This window comes from Notolepis coatsorum (genome assembly GCF_963971535.1).
Source record: "Notolepis coatsorum genome assembly, chromosome: 11".
Taxonomy (NCBI): Eukaryota; Metazoa; Chordata; class Actinopteri; order Aulopiformes; family Paralepididae; genus Notolepis; species Notolepis coatsorum.
Genome location: NC_140175.1, coordinates 133922414 through 133932859, shown reverse-complemented (window position 1 = coordinate 133932859; position 10446 = coordinate 133922414).

The window sequence follows — 10446 nt, the reverse complement described above, 5'->3', positions numbered from 1 at the left end:
CCTGATCACCATTCGAAAAAATCGATAAGTGTATAGATCCAACGCGATCCAGTAGAACTCCATGATCAGCGGGGCTCTGAGGTTCCAGAATGAACTGTGGTAAGCCCGGCTGCATCAGTGGACTGGAAAATGTGGAGTACCGGATTTTTTTCCCCATTCATTTTCATTGAGTCCATTCCAAAATCCCTTATGTCATCTGGGAGACGACAGGGGGCGCTTTTTTCCACAATGATCGCCGGCGCCGCTCGGCTATACTCGGGTAGGTGATGCAATATGATTTCAGATCGCTAAAAAAAATAATAATAATATTATTGGGTTATTGGGATGGGTTAATCGCAGATACGAATTGCATGCATGCATCGCATCTGTGCCGATTGATGACCTCTGAGCCTAAATTATCCTAAATTATTATTACAGCTACATGAAATTATACCTGGTTCTCGGACAATGATTCAATCACTGGTGGCCACGTTCAAATACATTTCCTCTCAATAACTGTCAAACTAAATTAATGTGTGCAAAATCATTTTTGGATGAAGTGCCCCTTTAAAATTAACTTTTTCATCTTTACACAACATTATTGTGTATCACGATTCATAATATATAGATTACGAACATCGACACATACGAGGTATTGACATTACCCTTAAGTCTTAGTCTCATGAGAAGTCTTCATGTCACCCAACCCCCCCCCCCCCCCCGTATTAACCCCCCCATCTCCCCTTTTCCCCAAGGATACGCAGTGAAGTCCTGTACGAATTGTAAAATTAATATGGCGGGGGACTTTCGTATGCAACACAAGAAGTGCTGCTGGTGAATTAATAAAAATGCATGAAACTGGTGCCATCAAATATGCCGTCTTCCTCCCCTATGTCCCCTAGAGTACAAGGCCCTGGCATGTTCATCTCTCTCTCTCTCTCTCTCTCTCTCTCTCTCTCTCTCTCTCTCTCTCTCTCTCTCTCTCTCTCTCTCTCTCTCTGTCTCTCGCTCTCTCTCTCTCTCTCTCCCTCCCTCCCTCCCCCCTCTCTCTCTCTCTCTCTCTCTCTCTCTCTCTCTCTCTCTCTCTCTCTCTCTCTCTCTCTCTCTCTCTCTCTCTCTCTCTCTCTCTCTCTCTCTCTCTCTCTCTCTCTCTCTCTCTCTCTCTCTCTCTCTCTCTCTCTCTCTCTCTCTCTCTCTCTCTCTCTGTCTTTCTCTGTCTCTCTCTCTCTCTGTCTCTCTCTGTCTCTCTCTCTCTCTCTCTCTCTCTCTCTCTCTCTCTCTCTCTCTCTCTCTCTCTCTCTCTCTCTCTCAATTAAATTTCAATTCAATTCAATTCAAATGGGCTTTATTGACATGGGAAACATACGTTTACATTGCCAAAGCCAAACAAAACAAAACAATCAAACAGAGAAAACAAAAGAAATCAGTACATTACAGACGGAATTTCTTGTACAGTCTTTATGGTGGTTGCATTCCGCTGGATGTCCTTTTCTTGTCACAGCAGCTCACAAATCTTGCTGCTGTGTTTGCACATTCTTGTATTTCTCCCAGTAGGTATGGGAGTTTTGAGTTATTGTCCATGTTTTCAAAGTCTCTTTGGGTGTTTGCAATTTGTGGGAAGTATATGTCTCTGATGTCTTGGTATAGGGGGCAGGTTGTTAAGAAGTGGAGCTCGGTTTCCACCTCATCTTGTGTGCAGTGGGTGCATAGTCTGTCTTCGCTTGGGAGCCAGGTCTGCCTATGGCGGCCTTTCTCAATGGCTAGGCTGTGCTCGCTGAGTCTGTACCTAGTCAAGGATATTCTTAGTTTTGGGTCAGTCACGGTGCTCAGGTATTCTGCCACTGTGTACTCTCTGTTTAGGGCCAAATAGCATTTCAATTTGCTCTGGTTTTGGGTTGTTTCTTTCCAATGTGTCAGATAGTTTTCTTTTTGTTTTCTTATAATTTGATTTAGTCCAGTGTGGTTTCTGTCTGGTGGCTCTGCTTGTGTTTGTGAGCAGAGTCCCAGAACCATCTGGCTGAGTGGGCATCTATCGAGGGTCTCTCTGTGGGTGAGGGCTATGTTGTGGAGTGTGTCTGGGTCGCTTTCTTTTAGGTGATTCTTTTTTGAATTTTTATGATTAGTGGGTATCTTCCTAGTTGTGCTCTGCATGCATTATTTGGCGTTTTCCGTTGGGTGCGGAGAATGGATTCGCAAAATTCTGCATGCAGAGTCTCAATTGGGTGTTTGTCCCATTTGGTGAAGTCTTGGTTTGCAAGTGGGCCCCAGACTTCACGACCATATAGGGAAATCGGTTCTATGACGGAGTCTAATATTTTGAGCCAGATTTTGACTGGAATGTCTAACTTGATGTTCCTTTTTATGGCATAAAAAGCCCTTCTTGCTTTGTCTCTCAGGTCGTTCACAGCTTGATTGAAGTTCCCTGTAGCACTGATGTTTAGGCCGAGAAATGTGTGGTTTTTTGTGTGTACTAGGGAAATTGTGTCTAGGAGGAATTTGTGTTTTTGTTGTTGTAGGCTGGGCCTTTTTTGGAATATCATAATTTTAGTTTTGTTTAGGTTTACTGTCAGTGCCCATGTCTGGGAGAATTTGTGCAGAAGGTCAAGGTGCTGTTGTAGCCCTTCTTTTGTTGGGGACAGCAGCACCAGGTCATCTGCAAACAGTAGGCATTTGACTTCTGTGTTTGCTAGGGGGATGCCAGGTGCTGCAGTTTGTTCCAATGTTTTTGCCAGTTCATTTATCTATATGTTGAAGAGGGTTGGACTCAAACTGCACCCCTGTCTAACCCCACGGCATTGAGGGAAGAAGTCTGTGTGTTTTCCCTCAATCCTCACAGCACATGTGTTGTTGGTGTACATTGACTTTATGAGGTTGTAGGTTTTCCCTCCAATGCCATTATCTAACAGTTTGTACAGCAGACCCTAGTGCCAAATTGAGTCAAATGCTTTTTGGAAGTCAACAAAACAGGAGTATACTTTGCTTTTATTTTTATTTATTTTGTTGTCGATTAGGGTGCTGAGGGTGAGAATGTGGTCTGTTGTACGGTGATTTGGTAGGAAGCCAATCTGTGATTTGCTCAAGGTATTGTTGTTTGTGAGGAAATGTATGAGTCTGTGGTTAATGATCATACAGAGGATTTTTCCAAGGTTGCTGTTGACACAGATCCCACAGTAATTGTTTGGGTCATATTTGTCTCCCTTTTTGTGGAGCGGTGTTATGAGTCCTTGGTTCCAGATATTGGGGAAGATCCCGGAGCTAAGGACAATGTTAAGGAGTTTTAGTATAGCCAATTGGAATTTGGAGTCTATGAATATGATCATTTCATTTAGGATACCATCCGCTCCACAGGCCTTCTTGGTTTTAAGTGATTTTATTTTGTCCTGTAGTTCTTGTAGTGTAATTGGGGAGTCTAGCGGGTTCTGGTAGTCTTTTATGTTGACTCCAGGCTTTGTAGTTTATCTTGTATGTGTTTTGCTGTTAATTTTTTTGTATTGGGCTAAAGAGATTGGAGAAGTGGTTTACCCATACATCTCCATTTTGGATGGGTAGCTCCTCGTGGTGTACTTTTTTTAATTTTGTTCCAGTTTTCCCAGAAGTTGTTTGTTTTTATGGATTCCTCTATATCTTGTAGCTGGTTTCTAACATGTTGGTCCCTTTTTTTCTGACCGTGTTTTTGTAATGTTTCAGTGTTTCACTGTATTGGAGACGTGTGTTCTGGTTGTCTGGGTCTCTGTGTTTTTCTGACTGTGAACGCTCTGAGAGACTCTAGGCTGAGGTCCGTGATACAATAGTCTACTGTACTGTTACCCAGAGATGAGCTATATGTGTACCTACCATAAGTGTCCCCTCGGAGCCTACCGTTAACTATGTACAGTCCCAGCAAGCGACAGAGCTGTATAAGTTGTGACCCATGTTTATTTGTTGTTTGGTCATAGTTCTTTCTGGGGGGGCATATTTGGGAGGGGATGTTCCGACCTCCTGGTAGGTGTTTGTCTCCCTGTGTGCTGAGAGTGTCAGGTTCTCGTCCTGTCCTGGCATTGAGGTCCCCACAGACTATAATGTGACCGTAAGCCTGGAACTGGTTGATTTCGTCTTGTAGGATTAGGAACATGTCTTCCTTGTAGTATGGGGATTCAATTGGGGGGATGTATGTGGCACACAGGTAGATATCTTTCTTGGTTGATGTAAGTTCCTTATTTATTTTTAACCAGATGAAAAAAGCTCCGGTTTTGATTAGCTTTATGGAGTGGGTTAGTTCTGATTTGTACCATATTAGCATGCCTCCAGAGTCTCTCCCCTGTTTGACCCCATGTTAGCTTGGTGGATGGTACCAGCAGATCTCTGTAGTTTGCAGGACAGCCAGTAGGACTGTTTCCTCTGTGCCATGTCTCTTGTAGGACCATGATGTCTGTGTTTGACATTTCTGTGGTAAAGTCTGGGTTTCTGCTCTTTGTTCCAAGGGCAGTTGACCTCAGACCTAGTTTATTCCAGCTTAAAATGGTAAAAGATTTGTATTCCATTATTACAGTGTTATATTCCAGTGGTTTTGTCCTGGACCACAAATGAGAAAATCTTGCTGATCATCTGATGCACGGTCAGCTCCCCGGGTGGAGTTCTGTCGGTCGTGGGGTTGACCTGTACATTTGTGTGGTATGGGGTTGGTGGTGGCATGTGCTGTGTGTATGTGTGTTGTGGGGTTGGCAGGATATGCATTGGCTGGGGGGGGGGGTCTGCAGGAGGGGGGCAGGTCGAAATTGGGCAGCCTGTGCATATGTGTGATGCGTTCTTTGCAGGTCGGGCGTGGACCTGGCCTGGGGTGCAGGGTGGTCTCTGGTTGTAGCCTGTTGTTCTCTAGGTGCAAAAGGTCTTCTGGGCGTGGCTCTGGGTGGGGTGTTCATCCCTCTGTTGCTCTTGTAGGATGTGGTAGGGCTACGGTTTAGTGCGACGTCTTTCAGGGTCTTTGCGAAGTTAGGGACTGCTCTTTTGAGGATGTGAACATCGTCATGCAGGCTGTGCAGGTCTATGGTGGGGTGAGCTGCCATGTAGACATTTTTCTTCATTGCACAGTTTCTGGAGATGTGTGCATTAATACTTTGTATGTAGTCTGTGTGGTAATCCCATCTGGGTAGCAGTGCAGAGATTACTACTTTTGCACTGGGAAATGTTGACGTGGCTTTTTCCACTACTTCCATGACAGATTTGGTCACCTCCTCCCTTGTCTGCATTCTCAAGTTGTTTGTGCCTGTGTGTATTATGATGTGGCTGGGGATCCCAGGTTGTCTTCTTGCAGTAGTTCTACAGCCCGATAGGTATTCTGGCACTTTAGTTTCATAACTCTGTGGTTTGGGAAGAGTTTTCCTTCCTCTACATATCTCCCGTTTGAGGAGTACAATTTGTGGACCTTCTTGAGGTCTGGTGGGTGATGTTGGACGTGGGGTGTCTTGAGTGTCTGTTGTTGTTTGTTGGTTGTCCTCATCTTCATCATGAATTACTGTCTCTGTTTTATGGGGCTGTTCGGTGGTCAGAGCTGGTATGGCTGTTGATGTCTCTTTGAGGTTTTGCATTTCCTGCCTGATTAGATTGATGTCTTTCGACACCTCTTCCACTTTACCGATGGATGTCCGCATTTCTGCCGACTCCAATTTGGCTGTTTGCATCTCTTCTTTGAGTTTTTTCAGCTCCAGCCTGAGTGCATTGTTCTGTTTTCGACACCTCTTCTATTCTGTCCGTGTGTGTTCTCACCAAGGTCCAGAGAGCAGGCAGGGAGTCCTTTTGCTCTGTGTTGGGTGGGGGGGGGGCTGTAATTTTTTGCTCCATTTCCACTTGCTTGCGTTCTATCTTTGAAAACATCTCCTTCATCTGTTTCACCTCGGTGAAGCAGCAATGGTCTGTTGTGGGTGGGTCTTCACTGGGGGTGTTTTCACTGGAGATGGTTGTCTTTAGTGCAGTCTCTTTGATTTTGGAGAAGTCTTTTACAAAGGGGGTTATGTTGCCCTGGACCATTACTGTTCCTGTGTTGTAGAAGTGTACAACCATTTGGTTCTCATCTGTCTCTATCTCCCGTGTACGTGAGGACTTATTTCCCCTTTTTGTTGCAGAGGGATGGTGGTCTATTGTTGCAACTTGCCATGCCGTGATGTTTTCAGTGTAGAAAATTAGGTTGGATATGCGTCCAGAGCGTTCCCGGTCTGCAAAAAGTGTATCTGGCCTTGCTATTAAATATTGTTCCTTGAACAGTTTCTTATCTGTGCCCTTAGTGTGCTCAGGGTAGGCGACTGAGGGGATCTTTGAATGTGTTTGGTCTGCATTTGCATTTGCATTTGAATCAGGGGGGCTGTGTGGCCCTGTTTCCATTGTTCCAAGAGTTCAAGAGCTTCACACCTCCTGGTTGTCTGCCAAGGTGTCTGGTTCAAACCAAGGTTTCTATCCAGTTTGTGTTTTAGCTAAAATGTCTAACTAAAATGTCAGTATTATTCAGTTTTTGGTAGGCCTCTTATAGTACTTACTCTGTTGTGACTCTGTTATGACTCCAACAAAGCCTAAGTCCACTAGAAGTTGGTATAATTCTTTTTGTCTCCTTTTAGAGATATCCAGGTTTTGGTTTATGATGTAGACCTCTCAGTCCAGTGATATTTACTTCGTTATGACTCCAACAAAGCACTATTCCACTAGAAATGGGTATAATCCTCTTTAGTTCCTTGTAGGGATATCCAGGTTTATTCCAGTTGAGTGTCTTTTTCCTTTTTTCTCCAGTTCTATGACGTTAATGGATTGCTCAGCACCTGTTCTGCACTGTACTTCACTTCGTGCACGAGCACTGAATAAAAAATTCCACCATGTACCTTTACATCCCAACATCCGTCTGACCACACCCCCTTCCGCTTACCTTCATAAGCAGGTGTGTGGTCACCTACTCGCCTCCTTCTTCACTTTCACCACAAGGAAGTGCCTTCGGTAGATCCCCACTTGATGAGGTTGTTAGTAGAAGAAAGTTGGAAAACAAGAGATACGTTGACATCATATCTTTATTTTCTCTCTCACTATTCTCGAGAAAATACGGCGATATTGTCTTCGTTACTGGAGTGTCTGGAAGATGATGATCATTCTAAACCTCCACCGGTTTTTTCGTATTAGGAGCTCACGCCGTTGACATGCTTCCCAACTACAATCCTCTTTGCTGCGGCTGGATAGGGTAAAGACCCTCCAGCAACACAGCTGGACTGTAGGACGCACCGACTGTTGTGAGAAGCGGTGGGTTCCAGGTTGGGTATGTACTGTTTTGCTTGCGAGCTCTGGTTGTTGTTGATGCTATGGGGGTTAGCTAACAATTTACGAAACGCCGACCCCAGGCTAGGGTCCTCTGCTCGGCTTAAAACGGCGATCGGAGGATCTTGGCCTGACGCCCGTGATGGCTAATCTAGTGGCCCGCGCTAGGTTCTGGTGATCCCAGGATTCTAGAGCGGATGCTTTTCTGTCCCGTGCAGGCCCCATCTTTCATATACAAATGAAAGTTTACCCTAACGAGGAAATGTGGGCATAAGATCTTCTTTATCGGAAGTTCCATGCTCAAAGGGCCCCGTGTGTGTCTGGATCACCGTTGACAACTGTGTTCTGACATTTCTTTTTCTTTTCCCTGTTAGGGAAGGGATTGGGACAGCGGCCTGTCTGAAGTGTGGCTTGTTATGTCATTGTATGCAGTTCAGGTGATGGCTGGTTAGCTTGCGTGCTAGTTATGGACTACTGCCAGTCAGCTGTTAGCTGCGCAGTTGTTAGCTGTGGCGTTAGCTCGCTGTGTTTACCAGGCTGGTATACGTTAGCTTGTTGCTATCAGCCGATCGGCTGTTAGCTTAATGCTACACTGTTGAACGTTCTGTGACTATAACATGCCTTAAACACTCTGACTAAGACATCATCTTTGACAGAGGATGTTAGTCGAACCTACCGGGAGCCCGGCCGGCGAGGACTGCGTCAACATGGAGAACCGTAGCGGGACGTTGCCCTTGTCGTCAACACAGGAATGCTGTGTTTACCGTCGGTGCCCCGTTAGCCAGACTGCAGTTCGCTTGGCCTGCGCTCATGGTAGGAAGGTCCCGACCAGACCTTAAACACGTCTTCTTCCTTCCCTTCTAAATATTTTGTAATAACGATGTTTTCCAAAACGGGTGTTGCTGCAATACATTGAGGATACGACGCGTGTTGTGTGTGAATTGTCTTGTCACTGGTATAGCTTCTCCATACAAATCGGGTTGTTGTTACGTGTGTAAAAATGATCTGGTTAGTTGTGTTGAGAACATCATGTGTGTTCATGTACTGTGTACTCACAACTAAGGGGGTTAATTAAGCTATAAAGCTATGCTTAGTGACATATGAGTGAAGAATGAATTCTTTTCTCAGCCTGTAATGACAATGAACAGTGTGTTCACATATTAACAGGTTTACCTGTTCAACTGGGCCGTATCAAGGGTAAGGTAGGAGGGGTGTTCCCCCCGGTTCCCTGGGGCTTCCCCACCCTCCTCTCAGACATGTTGTTTACAATATATTGTGTCACTGTGTTGTGGGGATACGATGTAACCCTTAGCTTAGTTGCTGGGGTTGTGCTAAACCGCTTGAGAAACTATATTTTCCTAAAGAAAAGATTGTTTGGTCACTTTTCGTGTGTGCTTAGCAAGGCCTGTGGCCGATACTAATCGAGAATTATGTATTCTCTCGTCATGAAAAACGGCGTTCCTCTGTAGCAAGAGTGTACTTGCCATTTTTTGTGGTGATAAAGGGTTGTGTGTGTCTTGTGATCTATAACTGGGTTAGGTTGGCCACAGAAGCACATGTGTAAGTATGGTACCGGGGCTCTTAAGGGGGCCCTCTCTATTCTGTGTTTTTTCCTTAGTAAAAATCAGATAGCAGGTTAGCACATGAGCTGTGTGAAGCTGTTAGACACTTCATGTAGCTTACTATGACTGTGTCATGCTCTTTTTTGTCATTACATCGTATCATGGGTGTGGGGTCGTAAAGGGGTGAACTGGTAATCCTTTCCTCCCCTTTTGATGGGCAGGGGTTAAAACCTCCTGTCCTTCAAGGTTCCTGTCACGTTGCTGTTCGGCACGTTACAGGGTAAGAGGGGGGGGGGGGGAGTTTCCTGGTCCCACGCCCTGGAAGATTGGGCGTGTGCACCGCAGAAATTCCCCCGCCATAGAGTACGTCACTGTGCGCGTCTCTGTTGGTAAGACTTCCGTGAGTAGTTCAGGTCCATATGATGGATCTGTTTCAGGGAGTGGTCAGGGCTCCTCCTCACGAAGCTCCTACTTGGGCCTTCTGTGAGTTAGGACTCTCCTTCCCTGTGAGGGAGCCTCCTCAGAGTTCAGAGCCTCCTCCTCAGATTGTCAAGGTGAGTAGAACTTCAAAAAGGAGTCCTGCTCTATTGTGTGTGTATTCTATTCAATTCGATTATTGAGTGTGTATTGGTTCAGTGCCTCCTCCTCGGAGAGCCCTAACCCAAATTTTACATGGCTCAATGTTGCAATATATTCTTTTCAATCTATACAGCTCGCGTGGGAAGGCTTTCTGGGGATTTCCGTCTCCTCCCTATGGGAGGGTGTGGGATGTAAAAATGTAAAAAAAAAAATCCCTCATCGGCGTCACGAGGGATTCATGTCAGTCTGTGTTCTTTCTTTTTTGAATAAAAAGAGGAAGGTACATGAAGCACGACGGCTCCGTGTCGTTCTCCCGGGCGACTTGGAGTAACAATGTTTGGTGTCTTGCTAGACTATCCATTGATGTGTTTGGGTCTCGACGCATACATAGTGCTGGCTCAGGTGTGTTTCTGTGACAGAATCACACAGGGGCTAAGTGCGCCTTGGTTGCTTGTTAAAACAGCGTTTTTATAGGGCAACTGGGATGGAGTTTTGTCTCTTCCGAGCGCCAGTTTACTAGGTTGTCTCGATGAATTCTCGTTCATATCTGGGGGATGTTAACGGAATAGATCAGAACATAGGTAGAGGGGTCTCACGCTCTTGGGGTGGGCCACTGAGCACGGTCCAAATGGGACAGTCTGGGTGGCGCCCTCTTTTCATGTTTTAGATCGACACGCATACCTACCCCCTCTCCTGGAGTGGGCATGTCGGCGTGGTTAGGACACGGGACTGGTCTGGTTACGCTGGTCCAGGTCAGTTAACCCGTTGTCCGCCGGGGATGCAGATCTGCTGTTCTGGTACCCTGAGGGACTTGTGCTTTTTTCGGGGGGAAAAATGCCGGGTCGGTCCAGGTGTCACAGGGTTAGGCGTTATGGAGACCCTTGTTGGGTACATGTTGTATTCTGCACTATCGTAATGGCTTACGGCCATACCAACATGTACACGCCCGATCTCGTCCGATCTCGGTAGCTAAAGCAGGTTCGGTCCTGGTTAGTACTCGGTTGGGAGACCGCCTGGGAATACCAAGTGCGGTATGCTTAGGGCTGGTTCTCAATTATTT